The following is an 18,779-nucleotide window of genomic DNA, read 5'->3' on the forward strand; positions in this document are numbered from 1 at the left end:
AGTCGACTACATTGAGTCGGGAGTCCAGGTGCAGACCTCAGTTTTCGCACCACAGTATCACAGAGGGACAAATGTAGAAATTATAGCATCTACTTTGCCGCTGTAGAATCTTTGCCACCTTATCGCTGTCCCGTCTTTTACCTTTGAAGCATGAAATACTAGAAGAAGGCTGAATGTTGCAATCTGTAAGGGCTTCAGGTGGTATATTCACTGTGAGGTCCCACTGAACCATTTTCTTTGAAGCAGAAGATTCAGAATGTCCTTGAGAGTACATGAGGCCAGCCATACTGACCTCTGAGAGTACTTCCAAAGCAAGGATACAAGGGGAAGCAGATTTCCTTTTGTAGGCAGGTCTGCAGTCAGCAAGGAGACATCATCTTTTTCTGCTTTGTAGCAGGCTAAGAAGCATGGCTTTGGGGGTCTTTCAAAATGGCAGGAACCCTGCATGCCATCTCCATAAAGGAGCTGTCCTATTTAGCCCAGGAAACTCTTCCTAAGAACGTGTTCAGGATTGCACTAAAGTCAAGTGGCCAGTTATTACTTCAGCCTTCCTTCCTGCCAGGCCAATTGTCTTAACTCAGGAATGGCTTTGCTCTCATGCCTCTTCAAAGGGCGAATTACAGTGAATGGAGGGAACAGAAACCAACAGAATTGGTTTGATTACTGCCCAGGCAGAAATAAACATGTTTATATAAAATCATCTTTGCTGTATATTTCACAGAGATGATTGCTTGCCACTAACTTGCTTGTTTATCAATTATTCCAATTTTGCATTGCAGTTTCTTAGCCTAACATGAAAAAAATACAACTTTTATTCACAATCAGATTTTTACCATAGAAAAATATACTTTAACTCATAAAGGGAAAATTTTGTTTGCATCCTGTCACTGCAGGGAGATACCAGACTGAATATTCTGCATATCCCACTTTCACAGATTATGTAACAAGATGTTCAGGCTTTCGATTCACTAGTGATGTGTGACTTAGCTAATAAAAATAACTATGGGCCTGATTTAGATTTCAGCGGACGGGTTTCTCCATAGCAACGGTGATGGATATCCCGTCCTCCCAAATATTATGCCCATAATATCCAATGGGATTTATATTTCAGCGGACTGGATATCCATCACCGTTGCGATGGTGTAACTAATCTAAATCAAGCCCTATGTTTATACACATGTCAAATAGTGGGCATGCTGTGGTCTTTGCTAAGAGAGGTTCAGGACTGCATTGGCAGGCTGGCAAGGAAACTTTTGCAATCACTACCCCAGATAGCCTGTCTTATCATCCCTTAACCTGTCTCTGCTTCCTCCCTATATCTGTCATGATCGCTACGTCCCAGCCGCAGTCAGCGGTAGGGGCGGAGCTTGACGGGTGTAAATATCTGCTTCCAGACGGGAGGAGCGCTTCTTGGGGCCTTGTCAATGCCCTAACGACATGATGCATGAATAGCCCGCATTTCACTCTATTAACAGTTTTCTGGTGATTTTTGAGCATCTGCATTTCCCTGAAGGGGCAATTACGATTGGCATTATAATTGGTGTTATGAAGTGTGCTCTCCTGATGTAAGGGGGCGTACTACGTTCTGATTCAGTCTTTAAGAGAGAGCAGCTCTTGCACAAAAATCCTTAAACTCCTGAGATTGTGGGGTCCTTTTTATTTCATTTCTAATCTGGTAGTTCCCAGAGTTGCCTATCTCACGAACTCCTGCATTTACAAAGAGATGAGATAAAGTAGCCCGCACCTTTTTGCACTTTTTGATTTTCTTAACTAGCTTGACTCCTAGTAGTCAGTTAGTACTATTTTGAGCTTTATTCCTTTCCTACACACCACCTTGCTGGTAAGCTTTATTTATATCACCTCATTACACTACTTTGCCAAGTGCTTTCAGTAACTTTCTTTCTGTTCTGTTTAGGTAGTGTTGCATTAGAATTCCTGGTTTTCATTTGTTGGACACAAACGGAAGAGGGGAACAAAACAGGTAGCCTTTTCACTTATATGTTTCATGACCATACGTGGGTGTGTTTAAGTTAGGGTAGATAATTGATAATACTTCATTTCACAGGATTCCGGTGTCTGCAGTGACGTGTCCTTGCTGCCCAGGTAATGCCGAGGGATCCTTTTCCAGAGGTTCTGCTGCCCAGGTCGTGCCGAGGGTCCTTCTGCAGTTGTCTTCTCCCCTTGTTTCCCCTTTCCCCCCTGCTCACTGGCTCATCTTTGACGTTTTTGGGCGGGCTAGTGGTAGTGTGAAGTTGGGACCTGTTCATATGTCTCCTGCCTCTCGTTCCCGTGGAAATCTCAGGTGAGCCTTGATAGTATCACTTCCCTATGAATCCACCAGGGCTTTCCACCTGTACAGTGCTCCACTGCTAGCCAGTTAGGTCTGTGCTGTAGAAATACCAAAACACACATACGTAGAGTCACAAAATGTAATGCAAATGTACACTGTAGCTGATGTCATATTTAACATTTTTGTCATTGGTGAATTTCTTATGCGTGTTACTGTGGTCGTACTTAGATGTTAAATATGCCAATTAACTAACCTACCATAGAGTGAGTTTCCTATATGTTTTTTGCAAAAATATGCCAATTAGAGTCAGCCAAGTTGTCAGCATGTGTGGGAATCAGAGTGGGTGTCCTGGGCAGGTCAGATGCTGGCTGGGAGTCTTCAAGTAGTCAGCGTAAAAAATTCAGTCTAGAAGCACAAAAAAGCAAAAGGTCTGGCTCTCTAGCAGAAAGGCAAACTCTTTGACCCATTGAATTCCAGCTAGTAATGTTCATTTTCTATTGAGTATGGGGCTGTTTTGGTTAATAGGAGCTCCAGTTGATTCTAAATGACCCCATGAAAAAACCGAAACAATATGCTTTCTTTTCTATGAAAAGTGACCTGAGGAGCCAAGCTTCTAAAACTGACTGTATATAAGGCATAGGTGTATTCCCTTGTGTTGAGGTATCTGTGCTTTCCTGCCTTATTGCCGCAAGGCGTGTTCCCAGGACTCGAGGCATGAAACATTAAGTTATCGACACCATGCTGCCTGAAGTCATTCTCACTTAACTGCTACACTCTGTGATTTCCTTCAAATTTGACAAGGATTTTCCTGGAGCATCTTCTGCCAGCTCAACCTAGCTAGAGCTCCCAACTCCAGTCAGACATGTCGCTGTGTCTCAGCCTATTGTTCTGGTACCTCTGCTTTCGAACTGTGAATGCTCCTCGGCTGCATTGGACCCAGGAAGGACCTCTTAACCCCCATGAGAGCCATAGAGGCAGATAAAATGTCAGTTGAGCAGTGAGAGCATTTTATTGCATTGTCTGCAGTGGGAAAGCTAGGTTGTCTTTAGAACTTTACCTTAGAGTATTCTCTATGAAGGCCAAAGGGATACTGATGAGTTTCATGAGACTTTATTGAGGTCACAGGAGAGATTTAAGCCATGCACCGGTATAGCTCTAGACCAAGGGTACTCACAAACTTTCTGTTGGGGGCCAAAATTACAGTGTGATTTGTGGCTGATGGCCGCACCGGTAGGTAGAAATGGGGTCAGTGGGGGCGGAGTCAGTGGGAGGGCGGGGCTGAAGTAAAAAAAATCGAACCCGTTTCAAAACAATAAACAATGTGACAATGCTGTATTTCAAAAGCAGATGTAACTACAAAGAGCACATTTTGATAATACATTTTTATTAGCAGACAATAGCAATCTTAAGAGACATTGCATAGCTTCACGCACTCTTTGACCCCAGTTCCATCGCAGTCTCTCTCCCTCTTTGTCAGTCAGTCTCCCTCTCTGTCAGTCACTCAGTCTCTCTCTCAGTCAGTCTCTCTCTGTTAGTCTCTCTCTCTCTCTCTCAGGCAGTCTCTCTCAGTCAGTCAGTCTCTCTGTCTCTCAGTAGTCTCTCTGTCAGTCTCTGTCAGTCAGTCAGTCTGTGTCAGTCAGTCAGTCAGTCTCTCTCTATCAATCAGTCAGTCTCCCTCTATCAGTCAGTCAGTCTCTCTCTGTCTGTCTCAGTTAGTCAGTCTCTCTCAGTCAGTCTCAGTCAGTCAATCTCTTTCTCAGTCAGTCAGACTCTCTCTCTCTCCCTGTCAGTCTCTCTCTCTGTCAATCTTGCTCTCTCTCAGTCAGTCTCTCTCTCTCTGTGTCAGTTCCCCCTCTCTTAGTCAGTCAGTCTCTCTCTCTTAGTCAGTCAGTCTCTCTCTCTCTGTCAGTCTCTCTCTCTCTGTCTCTCTCCCTCAGTCAGTCTCGCACTCCCTCAGTCATTCAGTCGCTCTCTCTCTGTCAGTCAGTCTCTCTGTCAGTCCGTCTCTTTCAGTGAGTCTCACTCAGTCAGTCTCTCTCAGTCAGTCAGTCTCTCTGTCAGTCAGTCTCTCTCTGTCAGTCAGTCTCTCTCTGTCAGTCAGCCAGTTTCTCTGTCAGTTTCTCTCTCTCTTAGTCAGTTAGTCTCTCTATTAGTCTTTCTCTAGCTTAGTCAGTCAGTCTCTCTCAGTCAGTCAGTCAGTCTCTCTCTCTCAGTCAGTCAGTCTCTCTCTCCTCCTCAGTCAGTCTCTCTCTGTCAGTCAGTCTCTCTCTGTCAGTCTCAGTCAGTCAGTCTCTCTCAGTCAGAATCTCTCTCTCTCTCTCTCTCTCAGTCTCTCTCTCTCTCTGTCTGTCAGTCTCTCTCTCTGTCAGTCTCTCACTCAGTCAGTCAGTCTCTCTGTCAGTCTCTCTCTGTCTCTTAGTCTGACTTTCTCTCTCTGTTAGTTAGTCTCCTCTTCCTCAGTCAGTCAGTCTCTCTCTCCCTCAGTCAGTCAGTCTCTCTCTCTGTCAGTCAGTCTCTCTCTCAGTCAGTCACTCTCTCTCAGTCTCTCTCTGTCAGTCAGTCTCTCTCTCTGTTAGTCTCGCTCTCTCTGTGTCAGTCTCTCTCTTAGTCTCTCTCTGTCAGTCAGTCTCTCAGTCAGTCTCTCACTCTACTCTCTCCACTCTCTCTCTGTCCACTGTCTTCCTCTCTCCGCTGTATTTCTCCCTACACTCTCTCTCTCTCTCCACTCACTCGCTCTCTCCACTCTCTCTCTCTTCACTTTCTCTCTCTATACTCTCTCTCTATCCACTTTCTCTCTCTCCACTCTCGCTCTCCACCCTCTCTCTCTACTCTCTCTCCACTCTCTCTCTTTCTCTTTCTCCACTCTCTCTCTCTTCATTTTCTCTCTCTCCACTCTCTATCCACTTTCTCTCTCCACTCTCTCTCTCTCCCTCCCTCGCTCTCTCTCCATTTTCTCTCTCTATCCCTCTCTCTCTCTCTCTCTCCACTTTCTCTCTCTCTCTCTCTCTGGGGGGGCCATGGGTACATTACCTGCAAGGTCCGCGGGCCGCCAAGGAAGGCCTGCCAGGCAGCTGGCGGTCCACGGGCCGTACTATGAGTACCACAGCTCTAGACTGATATAAATGTTACAACAAAGCTTTTTGAGTAGGAGAGATGTTTTATGAGTTTTTAACAGTCTTACGGGCCTTGTCTGTGTCTTGTAATTTTGGTACCATGTGTCATGAGATGATAAGGGACCAAAAGTAGAGCAGATTCAGGTCTTAGGGGATGCTATTTTAAAGGATACTATCACCAAGGTCGGAGAATAGTCAGGAAAAAATAGGTGAAGACTGTGAACAAGAAGTGAGAATAAGTGTATGGGTGTAGAAGTATGTAGTGTGAGTAACCGAAGTGTAGGAAGAGAATATCGAAATCGAAGTATGGATACTACAATAGTATGTTATACTGAAGGAGTACTATGTATGCATCTTCTTATAAGTTATGTCCTGCTTTAGGTAAGTATTATAAGAATTGTGGGAAGCAGGACAGTTTGCCAGATGTGACAATAAAAGAAGTGGGAAGTTTCCGACAGGAAAGATTGTGTATGCTTCTGAAGGTGATGAGGGGCGGAGCATGAAACCAAATTACAAATGTGGATCTGAAGAAGGATTAGATTTAGTTTGAATTATTACAGGAACTGAAGAAGTAATAATGTGGAAGGCCCTCCGAAATGTAGTACCAAGTGCCAGGGCATGGTATCGGGAAATGTTTGCTTTAATTGCTGGTTCAGGGTTACTGTGGACTGTTCTTACTAAATAATATTTTTAGAGCACTCCTTGGGGTTGCTAGTACAAGGTGATTTGGAACCCTCGATATAGTTGCTAAAACTTTTTTTAGGTGTACAATAGACATTATAGAGCTTTGCCAGCTAAATCTGCAGTTTAAGGAGTGTTCACGTGGCTGTCAAAGGAGTGAATGTGCTGGGGTGGAAGGATATGTGAAAGTTGGGAATCATGCTTAATCCCAGCAGGGAACAAGACTCTGTAAAAAGGAACCCTTGTTGTGGAGAATGGATAAAAACAGAAATATCCTGAAGAATTTTCAGACAGAGTATGGAAGATGAGAGATGTAGGTCACAAAAGTGTCCAGAAGAACAATTTAAGGGGTTGCTTGATTAAGAGTTTTTTATTGAAGAAGTTGAATCATCTGAATCGCTTTCCTCCATGGTACTGGTTAGAAAGGCAGACAACAAATTGTGTTTGTGCATAGATCTAGGACCTTGAATTCAAACAGCCATATAGATTGCCATCTGCTCCCCAATGCTAATGAGTTGGTGGCCACCCATTGAAAGAGAACTCTTGGCCTGTGTGTAAGCAGTAGAACATTTTAGAAATCACATTTGGGGAAGTTGCTTCATTCTTACCACTGATAACAAACCCTTGGAGGTTATCCTTTTTCCAGGTGGTGGATGGATTTCCACAACACCTATTATGTGATTATTCTCTAGACTTCAAGAGTGCTATTTCTTAATAGAATATGCGCTGTTAGGAAAAATGTAAGAGCGGACTGCTTGTCCAAACCTCCATGTAAGGAATCAAAGGGATCTGAGGGATCGATTCAATAGGATGTTGAGCCACAATAGAAAGATTCCCTGCTGGATGTTTGAGCGGTATTACAGAAAAAGAGTGGATTGAAGCCAATGACACAGATTCCTTATTGGGATTGGTGAAAACATGGGTAGGAGAGGGATGGAAACCATGCAGGTTGCTACAGATGGAAGCAATTCCCTTCCACAATGTTTCCAAAGACTTAGAGGATAAGGATGCTGTTCTGTTTAAATTTGGTAAATGCGTTCCTCCTGTGGGAGTATTTGAGAAAATTATGGGTGTGGCTCATGAAAGTCATCATGGTGTGTCTTTAATTGAAAGATTGCACAACATTTTTGATGGCCATTATATGATGTGACGGCATTGGGGGAGACAATGTATGGAATGCAGCAGTAATTGCACATCTCTCAAACCAGTTTAAGTTCCCCTCAATCCAATTCCATGGCCCAAGCTGCCTGGGAAAAAGTAGCCTTGGGTATGTCATGTCCTTTCAGTAGTCTTCCAAGTGGCTCCTGTTTTGCTTTAGTATTTTTACTTATTACTCCAAGTAGCCCAAAGTGAAGGTTGAAAGTCATATTTCAATCACTGTTGTGGTTGACTTCTTAAAAGAGATAGGGGTGTATTCACAAGAACTTGTGATAACTACCGCAAGAGTAGCGTAACGCAACTTTCAATATCGCAGCCCATCGGGGGAAAATAACCCCGTGTCAACGTGAAATTCACAACACGGCGGTACAATTCGCTAGCCACCAGATAATGCGTCAAATGTCAGCGTCAAAATCAACGCCACAGTGCAAAAATGCGACACGCGAACACGAAAAATCATTCAATGAGGCCAATCGCGGTACACAAATCAGCGAAGACCAGCCACAGGCCTGCAAATCCCACATATCTGGTGGGAAAAAGCACCATAAAAGCAAGAAAAAAAAAGCCAAAAAACTATTCAAACTGCGTAGCAACATGGATGCACCCGGAGTGCAGAGGACAAGCCAAACACCACAAGCCCCACGGAGGACCAGCCACGAACCCTGCGTTCGTGGAAGGGCAAGGACAAGAGGAAGAGAAAGACGGGGTTCAGCCCACAGGAAGACCGAATCCTCGTCACGGAGGTGACCGAACACCAACAACAGCGGTTCGGCATCTCCACTGCGGCACTGGCAACCCAAACCGAAATATGGCAGGCCATCGTTACCAACGTCAATGCAGTCAGAGTGTCGAGGAGGTCACTGGAGGAGGACAAGAGGCGCTGGCATGATCTGAAAAGGCAGACCAAACATAAGCTCGTCGCTAACAGCAGCAACGGCGACTGGAGGGGCCTCCTGTGACACAGGAGGAGCTGGATGAGCTGGAGCAAATGGTGGCTACAGTCAGCAGTGAGGAGATGGTGGCAGGATTGGGGGGCCTGGACACAGCACGATATGACCTGACCCAACAGCAACAGGGTGAGTAACGACTAGGGACGGGGGGACAGGGGGAGATGGGCACAATGGCACACATGCACAAGTATGCGTAGCACACTGCACACCCACAATGACCGCGGAACATGTCCCTGATTGCCTTGGCACACTGCAGCACACATATAAACGCCAAGTAGGCCCCCCTCCACAATGTGCACAGAGGGCCCCCCCATCACCAATATCACAACAGAACCATGCACATGTGCTGAATCCAGGAAAGCAGCGGGTCTGTGACCCACACTGACTATGCAAGTAACACTGCATGTCTGATAGAATGGCAGCAGCCCAAAAAAATGACATGGCCCACGAATCGACATGGAGGTAGACCAGTGCGGATCACATCCATAAAGGAGCAGGTCACACTCTGACATGTCCACGAGCACCCACAACCCATGCCGTACAATACACGCAGCAGACGAACAATGCACCAGGCCACAAAATCTGTCCGAGAGCACATATGACCCAAGTCAAAAGCAAATCAGGCCCCGAAAAGCACACAATTCAAAGGCACTCCGCCTCAAAGGGAGAAGGCCACACAAAATCGGAGCCGCAGGGGCAACCCCCCACAATGCAACACACACACATAGCAATCACAGGACATCAGCAACACCGGCAATGTGGTACAATGTGCAACACCAACACCACAGGACAGGGCTCACAACAGGTTCTGCTCGTGCGTAGTAACAGTCCACTCACATCTGGTATTGCCTGACACAGTGTGATGATAATTAACGGGTACTACCACACATCCGTCATGTATTCGGAAAACACACTGACTGCCATCAAATAGCCAGCTCCCCCAAAACAGTCACAATGTACATTGGCATGCAGTCTGAAAGTAAACATCTGAAAATCTACAACATACATGTGTAACTCTGTTAACCTGCATCTCCCCTTTACATTGCTGAGGGACAAATAACACCTCCTGCAGAGCACACCACACTTCCCATCATTGATGATGAAGAGGACAACCTGCACATATGTAAAGACACCTTCCAACGGATAATGGACAGCCTCCGCCCCCCATCCCCAGGAGCAGGGCAGGCCAGCTGCATCGAGGTGACCCCACCACCTGCACAGACCACACAGCAGGAAACACAGACCACCATGGATGTCTCCCAGGACCCCCCCGACCAATACATGGAGCACATACAACGTGTGTGGTCTTCCCAGGTGGAGTTGACTGTACAGCTACGGGTGAGTTTCGAGCTCATGGCAGCCAAACTCGATGCCATACGTGGGTGTCTGAGTCCCATCAGGGACCACGTACAGTCCCTTACGGACACCCCCTGTCCGCACCATGCTCCGCCACAGACCTTGGATGACCTCGCTGGTGCCATGAATCGTACACAAGAACTGTGTGGGCAGACAGGCACCAGACATGACAGCACAGAGTTGGGACAGATGCAGTGGTCAATGGAGACCTTGGAGCAGATGCAAGCTGGAAGGATATCTGACACGGATGGACACCAGCGAATAGTAGCTGGGTACTTCAATGCCCTGCAGTACTTCATCTTGCCATTGCTGCCACTGAGCCATTCCTAGATGACTGCAGCGGGAACATCGACACACACAGCTCTGTCCCCTGATGTGTCCGTGGCACACAGTGATGCTGCCCCATCACCTTCGCAGCCTGATGTGTCAGTGGCACACAGTGATGCAGCCATCACCCCACCACACACACCGGACATACCGAACACAGAACCCGTATCAGGGGAGTAAGAAGGGGATGTGAACTACTGTGTGAGGAAGGAGGTAGTAGCAGCCATCACCGCCGTATGGCCTGTGCATCATGGCCTGGGAAACACCTCATAGTGACCCCCGGAACACTCTGCGACTTTCACCTGGCCCCCGACACGGACTGCCATTTCTTCACCGCTGGCCAATTACACAGCTATCCTGCTGCGGACTGCACTCTCCCTCTTCCCAATCACTGTGCAATCCCGAAAGGACTCTGGTTGGCACACCAATGGGCTTCCATGTGATGTGGGCTTGGATGGCCATGTACAGCCCCAGCTCCGTTAATCACCTGAATGTGAATAAAACATTCTATATCACACAGATGTGTCATCACTATGTTCACTCACGTATTGAGGTATGGCTGGATGTAGGTACAATGATTGCACATGAAGGTACACCCTGGTAACTGACATCTATGCGCATGTGTATCCCTGAGACACATGGCCAATTGGATACCTGTGAAGGTGAGTACTAGCTGTGTCCCCATTGCACATCAACAACATTCTCACAACCCCCAATATAGGCACACGTCCATGTATTGAATAGGGCTGTGTGTAGGACTGACCCAAATGAAAGCAGGCCAGGAGTGGTGTCCTACAGCACATGTGACACCAGAAGTTCACGTCGCATACCTACTCACACACAGATTCTGTCGTGATATATGACATTGCTCCACATGGTCAGAGGTTGGACACCATACTCACATTGCTGAAGTCACGTAAGTGCACATGGCGTCCGGCACCTATCCAAAAACAATATCTGGCTCACAGAGGTGGAGCTTGCCAAAGGGACACAGCCCCATTGCACATGCGTCAGTCAGTTCCTCCCTGTGTAGGGGTGATGCTCATTGTGGCACACGAGTGGACAATCCAAACAAAACACCTCACAGTTAGACACCAGTGGAGTTGCATAGACTTTATTGGCATGTGCGTGTCAGTGCGGACGAGGCAATGGCCACAACAGGCAGGGACATGCTTAAGACACTTACATGCAGCATGGGTACATGTCGAGGTTCAGAAAATGTTGGGGCTAAAATGGGCAACATTCATCACGTATGGCAACGCTCTCAGCCCACCTTGCCTTGCTGGATGAGTCATGTGTTGTTTGACATCTGCGCATTGCCCCGTGTGATGGGGCATGACTCACTGACCATGGGATCTGCATAGTGCTCTGCTTCCGGAGTGCGCCGATTGTCTGCTCTGCTGACAGTGATCGGTGTGAGGGTCCGACAGGTTCACATGTCGTGCTACATTGCCATGTGTGTGCTCTCACGCTGCAGTGTGTCCGAATTGGCAACGTTGCCAAGCGACGCTGTGTTGCACCGAGCATGGACCTGCATCACCTTGCACACGTGTGTGTATACACCCGTTGTTCCACGCACATGCATCTAGAGCCCGGACGAAGGCAGACGTGTCCTCTGTTGTGGTGGGATGTGTGAGCAATCCCCACGATGCAACAAGTTGTTGGGACATGTGATGTGGGTGACAATCGGATGTGGCTGCAAGAACGTAGTTACTCGTCCATGAATGCCCGTGCCGCTACATGTGCAATGTGTTCCAATAGTACGTCGTTGTGTTCAAGGAAACCCAGGGTGAGCCAATCCATTAAGTGGTCCGGGCAGGTGTGCTCAGCCCACGCCGTTTCACCAATCCGCAACACAGCCCAATAGGGGAGCAACACGAGGAATTGTGCAATCTCCCATGCACAACTACCAATACATACACAGTATGTCAGGGCATCCCATGCACGACTGTCTGGGTTACACTCCTGTTCGTTATCCAACAGGGGGCGCAGACACAAGTCATAGTCCAATTCATCAACAGTTGTGTTGGATAGGCAGACATCAATGGGACACTCGAATGTGCATGTTCAGCAGTGGAACCAGCGCTGGACGCAGGTGACGTAGGCACTGCGGAAGCTGAGCTGGTAACTGATCCGCAGCACTGCCAGTGGCACTGCGCCCAGTAAATGCAGCATACATGCACGGTACTGTTACACATGACAGGGGTTGTGCATGTGCCCGGTATGGCCTGCCCTTGCATTGGTGCGTCTCGTGGAACCGGCACTCTTTTGAACTGCGGCAGTTGTGTGAAGGATATGCCACAGCTCTGAGCAATGGTTCAAATTTGTGGGAAACGTTGAGGAGAGTGGGTTGCTGTTTCCGTGAGTGTCAAGGGCACCCCATGCGGGGATACCACAGGCAGGTGCTTCTGTGTGTGGGGTGTGGATGAGTCGGATAGTTTATTTGTGGAATGCGTGGCGTGGGAGTCGTCCCCTTCTGCCATGGTATCTCTCTCAGGGTGTTCCATGCGCGTTCTGGACCAAGGTCAGAGGTGCAGGTGTCCTCCCGCCTTCTGCCTTGGAACAATGGAGCTTTCATCTCTGATGTTTGTCTGACTACTACTTGCGTTTTCGGAATGTGATGTGGCTTTGGTGCTGAGATTGGGACACGGCCTTGGGCTCATGGTGTACGGATGACGATACACACACACATGTTGGCATGTGGAGCCAGGTGCCTGAGAGGCCTTGCGCTGCTTGTGCAATCTCACTCCGTCTCTCTCCCTCGCTCTCCCCCTCTCTTTCCTGTGTTGGGCGCATGGCACACCTTCTTCTCTTGGATTTGGTCTTCCAGGCTGTGTGCTACGGTTTGTCCTGTGAGGAGCCGCTAGGACCCATCCTAAGGGTTGTATCGGCTTTTGTTTGTATGGTGTTTTGTGTTGGTGATTGCCTTGCTGTTTGACTGAGTCTCCATTTCCTGGCCACGCATGTCTGTTGATTTTCCTGCTAGTGCGACATCAGGCAAAATGTTTGTATTGGGATTCGTGGTGTTGATGTGCAGTTTCTTAGACCGGAGTTGGGGGTGGTCCCGGGGAGGGCAGGAGGGGGGGAGGTGTTGCGGGCCTGGGTGTGGAATCAGAGGATGTTGATGCCCTCTTGGGTGTCCGGGCCGCATGATGGGTGGCTCCATGGCTTCTGTTGCCCTTCCATTGTGGCCCTGGGCCGCCTCCCTTTTGTGGTGCAGGCTGCCATCCGACTTTACACCAGGTCAGAGCAGGTGTAGATTTCCTGGTGCTAACGCGCCTCATCGCCTGTTTTGTGTTTTTATCGCCGATGTGGCTGGTCGTTGAGAATATTGTGGTGTGATGTTGTCGCGGCTTTTGGCACGGGAACCCCCACACTGCATCTCATTAGCGATAGTTGCGCGGGTCTTCTGTGGCGATGTTTTTTGTGGCTGCTATCGCGGGTAAACTGGTGCTGTGGGCTGTTTACACCAGCTTGTGAATGGGGAGGTATTTTTATCACGACTTTGGCTGTGATAAAGTTCCGTTGGTTCGGCGATAGGTCCTTGTGAATATGCTGCATAGTTTTTTGAGAGAAAGAAGTTCAAGAGTTCTAGTCACATGATAATGGAGTGCAGCTATCCTCTGTGGAAATTAGAGGTTTTTTGTCACTTTTTATGATCTGCAGTGCACCGGTTAGGTAAAACACTTCAACAGGGGTTATCAACGACAGTATTACTGGGGCTAAGTCAAATGGGTTGAAATGGTTGGATTTCCTAATATAAAAACTGTGCTTGTATTGTGCCACTCATCCTACCAAAGTAAACCTTTTCCAGTTTTTACATAGTAAGGACCAGGCTCCTAGATTGTGTCTATGGTGGATGGGAAGACAATTGTTCTGGAAAGTGATAGGCTGTCTGTGGCAAACACTGAGAGCAAAGCAGCTGTATCAGAAATCTAAGTATGCCCATGGGAGGAAAGTTCAGTTGCTCGATTTCTATTCTGATGAGTGGATATAAATATGCTAACTGGGAAGGGCTGAGAAAGGTAGTGCTAAATTTGGGGAGCCTATAAAAATTGTTGTAGTCAACCAACAATGTTGGCATGCAAGATGGGAGAGTATGGAATGTGTACAGGATAGTGAAGTGCAGAAGTGAGGATGCAAATGGTGCAAAACTATCAGAGCAAGAGGATGTTACAACTGACTTTATCTTAAGGTTTCCTCCTAGCTTAAGCATGAGTTAGGTTGGGTTGGAAAATACAAAATCTCTGGATGATGGTGATGAATGCTGCACTGATCGTGCATTGGACAATGATGTGAGAGTTAATTTGGATGTTCCACTGGAAAGATTGTCAGTCGTGTCAAACAAACTGGAAGAAGACGATTACCTTCTGTTAATAGGAAAAATGGGCCATATTGCCTTGTGTTGAGGTCTGTGTTTCGCTGCTGTATTGCCGTGAGGCCTGTTCCCAGACCTTGACGCTACCTGCGTGCTCTGCAGCTCCCGCTGCTGGTATTTGAATTGTAAGACAGCTACAGCTGTGACAAAGTGCTAATTAAATTCAATCGTACTAACCTTCTGCCCTCTGCAATTTTCTTCAAACAGCAAGTGCAGGAACCGTGAATTCCATATTGTAGTGAACTAACTCTTTATAATTAGCATGCTGAAGCTACAGCAACAATTAATTTTATGTTGAATTTTATGCATGTATTTAAAATTGGTGCTTGTTTGTTTTGAGTGCATTAACTAACCATGTTAACACTTCGAGCTGCTGAAACAATGGTCTGTTCAGCATGATCTTTTCTTTGGAAGGCTTTGGCTGCCATCCAAGCTCACTATGAAAATAAGAGAGCTCTGGATTTAAGCCAACATTTTGGTTTAACGAAGCAAGAATATTTAGAACAAACTCAATTGCATGATTCTGGATGCATCCCACTTGATTATGTCATTTATGTGTGAAGAAGTCATTGTGTACAGTCCACTGGAAAAGGCAAGGTAAAGATAGTTCACTCTTTCTACTTCAAACCATCCGGTAACCAGAGCTTGAACTCAAAGAGTTTGCAGTTGTTCAGGGAGGGAAATGCTGCATTTTCGGGCAAGTGTAACTGCTGTTTGAATGTGCATTGATGGGATCATTGACAGAATATGAAGCCACAAATACAGTGTAGACAAAATATTCTTTGAAAAATATCGAGGACCAAAATATCGAGTAGGTAAGTGCAAATAGGTAATTATAGATTAAGTATTCTTAACTCCACATCTACATACTGTAGTGAAGATCGTTATCTACATAAGTACAATGCTAAGTTAGCACAACCGCGTTAGATGTTAGAAAGCCATCTTGGCGCTTTTGCTGCTTTTGCACACGACACTGTAGTCACATGTTATTAAATTGAGAAATGCTTGCTCGACTTTGCTTCACATGAGAACTGTCTGTTGTTAACATCCCAAACAGTGAGCAGCGACCTTGGTCTGTACACAGTGTAAAGAAACAGTCTGGGTCGCTAGACGGTGCATGTTGTTGAGTTCAGGTTGATCGGCCTACTAGTTTAGCCATAACACGCACGCAGCTGCAAATGCCTGAAAGTCGAGTGCTTTTAATATTGCAGTGTTACATGTTTTCAACACATTCGGAAGAAGAGCGTTCCTAGGAGCAGAGCATAGCTGATCCTGTGATGTGATCTCACTGAGCTGATCTTTACGGTATGGGGTTCCCCATTTAAGCCTAGAGACCTTTTATTAGTGCAATAATACTATTAGTTTGTTAGAGAAAGGAAGGTGGCTTAGATCCACTGTCATTTTAGTATGATTACTCCTTTCATTTTTTATGGTATTGTAACTATGCTGATGGTTTTGATTTTAATCGTTTGTCTGCTAATGTTAGCCAAACTGCTGCATCTTAGGACACGAGGTTTATAAAATAAACTCTTTAAACTTTTACCGTGTCTCTTTTTATTCTGTTGTGGACTGATATGAGAATAATTATGAAAAGGTATTTCTGATTCCCACCATTCCTGAGAAATATACTAAGTCGCTTGTTCTGGGTTGTCTATACATTGGGACCGCCGAGCTAAACCTCGGATAACGAATGGGACACTGATGCTGGCCGGATAAGGGGTTCTGGGTTCTGAGGTGAGTTTTTGGTACACCACAATTCACTGAGGGCCTGGGTTCCTGCGCATAGTTCTGCGCATAAGCAGAATCCCTGCAACAATACCTTGAAGATATATATATCGTCAATGTACATATATGTGAGTTATATATCGTAAAACTTTACTTACCTATTGAAACTTCCCCATCACAATATCTTTTTCCTCGATCATCTTGCCACAATATTTTATCTCACGATAATTTTGGTTCCGATATTCTTTCTAAATACGAATTGATGGTATCTAATATTGATAACCTCTGGTCCAATTGAAAGCATGGATATGTTCTTATCAGACAATGGGAATGGACCCAGTACTTTTTATAAACCTCTGCCTTTTGAATCTAAGGAAAGAGTTTGCAAATGGTCAGGATGTCTTATTGTGCTGCATTGCATGCTGCTTGGAATAATGCCAAAGGGAGGCATTGAAACTGACATCTTTCAGTGGCAAATGTTCCTCGTCTTCATTTTATGAGAGTGAATGAATCATTGTTTTTGGATGTGAAAGACCTTGAATGGCAAACATTAGAAGGTCATACTTGTATACCTCTTTAATGGTTAACGTATGTGAAAAGTGATAGTGTTAGTTGATTCATTGCTGGCCTTGTCTCGGATTGTTAATCAAGATTAATCAAACCACTATCATTTTATTGAAAACAAGGATAAAACCTATTTAGAAAAGGATCTTAGTTTCTGGAGATTAAGTCAAATAACATTTTTTAAATCTAAATTACAAATCTGTTGTAATTTCTATATTTCATTTGTTTTCTGCTTATTAATGTGTATCATTTGTATAATTTCTTCTGTTGTAACAGTATGCCAGATTATCCTAAACATGATATCCAGATATCTCTAAAACATGGGTAGTGTATGAAATGAAATATAAATTAATATTGTTGTTTTTCTATTTGTTTTATTATAGTGTCCAAATTCCCAAATTTCTCACCTATAAACCTGTGAGTCTTTTTAACAGGTATAATGTCTTGATCAAATGTAATATAATATGCATATATAAGTAAGTATTTCAAGAGACACCTGATTGACTTGCTGTCTTCATTGTTAGAATAATCATCAATAACTTATTAGTCACTATTTACGAAAATTGATGGGATGTGCTTTATCCCTAATGGGGCAATTTGGGGTGACAATGTCATGACAATATGACACTTTTGTTGTATGCCTGGAAGAGCAAATTTATTTTAGTTCATAGTTGTGGCCAAAGTGTAACAGCTCACTTCAATCAAAATGAACTGAAGTGTAGGTGAATTTATAAGTAAATCAGAAGATTTAGGATTTACAGAGTACTTCGAATCCAAACCAATCATTTGCCTTGCATAATGAATGGAATAAGACTGACAAAATCAATAGGCTCATTTAAACCCAAGTTATTAAATAAAGATTAGGTATCAAGAGGATTGTTTATTATCCTAGAAAGTGGAATCAGGTAATCTCAAGTAGGTTTTTAACCACTCAAAGAATGTGTTGGTTATGCTAATGATGTTGAACAGTTTGGTTGAGTATAACATTTGCACTTTTAATGTTTATGTGCACAAATTCCCTTAACTTGGTTGTCTATTCACCTGAGCAATTAGAAGACTCACGTCTCAAAAAGCCCAGAAAACAGCTGTTCCTATCAAAATTTGAAGTAAGCCTGTGAGTGGAGAGGAGATGTTCTACATCATGAACAGCTGCAGTGACTCACAGCAGAGCTTCATTAATTTAACCCAATATTTCTCAGAATTAGAGCATGGTTTACAGATGACACAGCCCCACGCTAATAGGAGCAACACAATTTTACTGGTTGGAAAACAGCACCCTCATAATGATATAAAATTGTCATTGATAAGTGGGTTTATATCCAACATAGTTTTCCTACATGCAAATAAATGGTGTATACATTGGGGCAGTGGGCTACAGGATGTTATCAGCAAAGGAAATTGACCTGCATTAGTGGCGATGGGAAATGTGGCATCAGAGTTTCTGAAAAAGGACAGAGACAGCAAATGTATCTTGAGTGAACGAGTCTGGGGCTGCAGCCCTAACAGCAAACCAAATCCGTTATTCAATGTACATACATCTGTGCTGGTAGGTCTCCCTAATTACATAAGTGAATAACAGCTCTCTCTCTAATTTGGCAGCTCCAGAAAATTGGACAGGGTCCATCATGGTCCCAGTTGATGAACAAGCGTTGACAAGTCAGTTCTTTGTCTTGGAGTGTTCAAAGTGTTTTTAAACAAGCTTCAATGCATGTACAGCACGGGAAAGAGCAGTGCTAGATTCCCAAACAGAAACAGCAGGTACAAAAAAATGTAGCAGCCGTGCTGCAAAGTTTCTCCGGGTCACACGTCAGCAGTGCAGCTTCTCACACGCAGGCACAAACACACACACACACACTCACTCTCAATCAAACTCGCCAAGGCGCTATGGACAGACAGAATATGTTTATTGTTATCAACCTTGGAATTAAAATAATGCTGACTGTATCTGCTGTGAGGTTATCGTGGAGTGAAGGATGGATCATTGCAGTGGATGCATCAGTCTATTGAAAGAGCAACCGGACTAAACTTGGATCCACACCGACATGCTCTCACAGACAACACAGCTTTACACACCAGCAGTGAGAGCTCCCCTCTGCACATTCAGAACATGTGCAGAGCAGGCAGAAGCCGCGCTCACTTCCTGTCATTCAAACACCTGGACATTAAACAGGTACCAAATGGGAACTAGCAGAGCACGCTCGCCTTACACAGACACACATATCAGATACGAGGGCACC

The sequence above is a fragment of the Triturus cristatus genome, chromosome 7 (assembly GCF_964204655.1).
Source record: "Triturus cristatus chromosome 7, aTriCri1.1, whole genome shotgun sequence".
Classification (NCBI taxonomy): domain Eukaryota; kingdom Metazoa; phylum Chordata; class Amphibia; order Caudata; family Salamandridae; genus Triturus; species Triturus cristatus.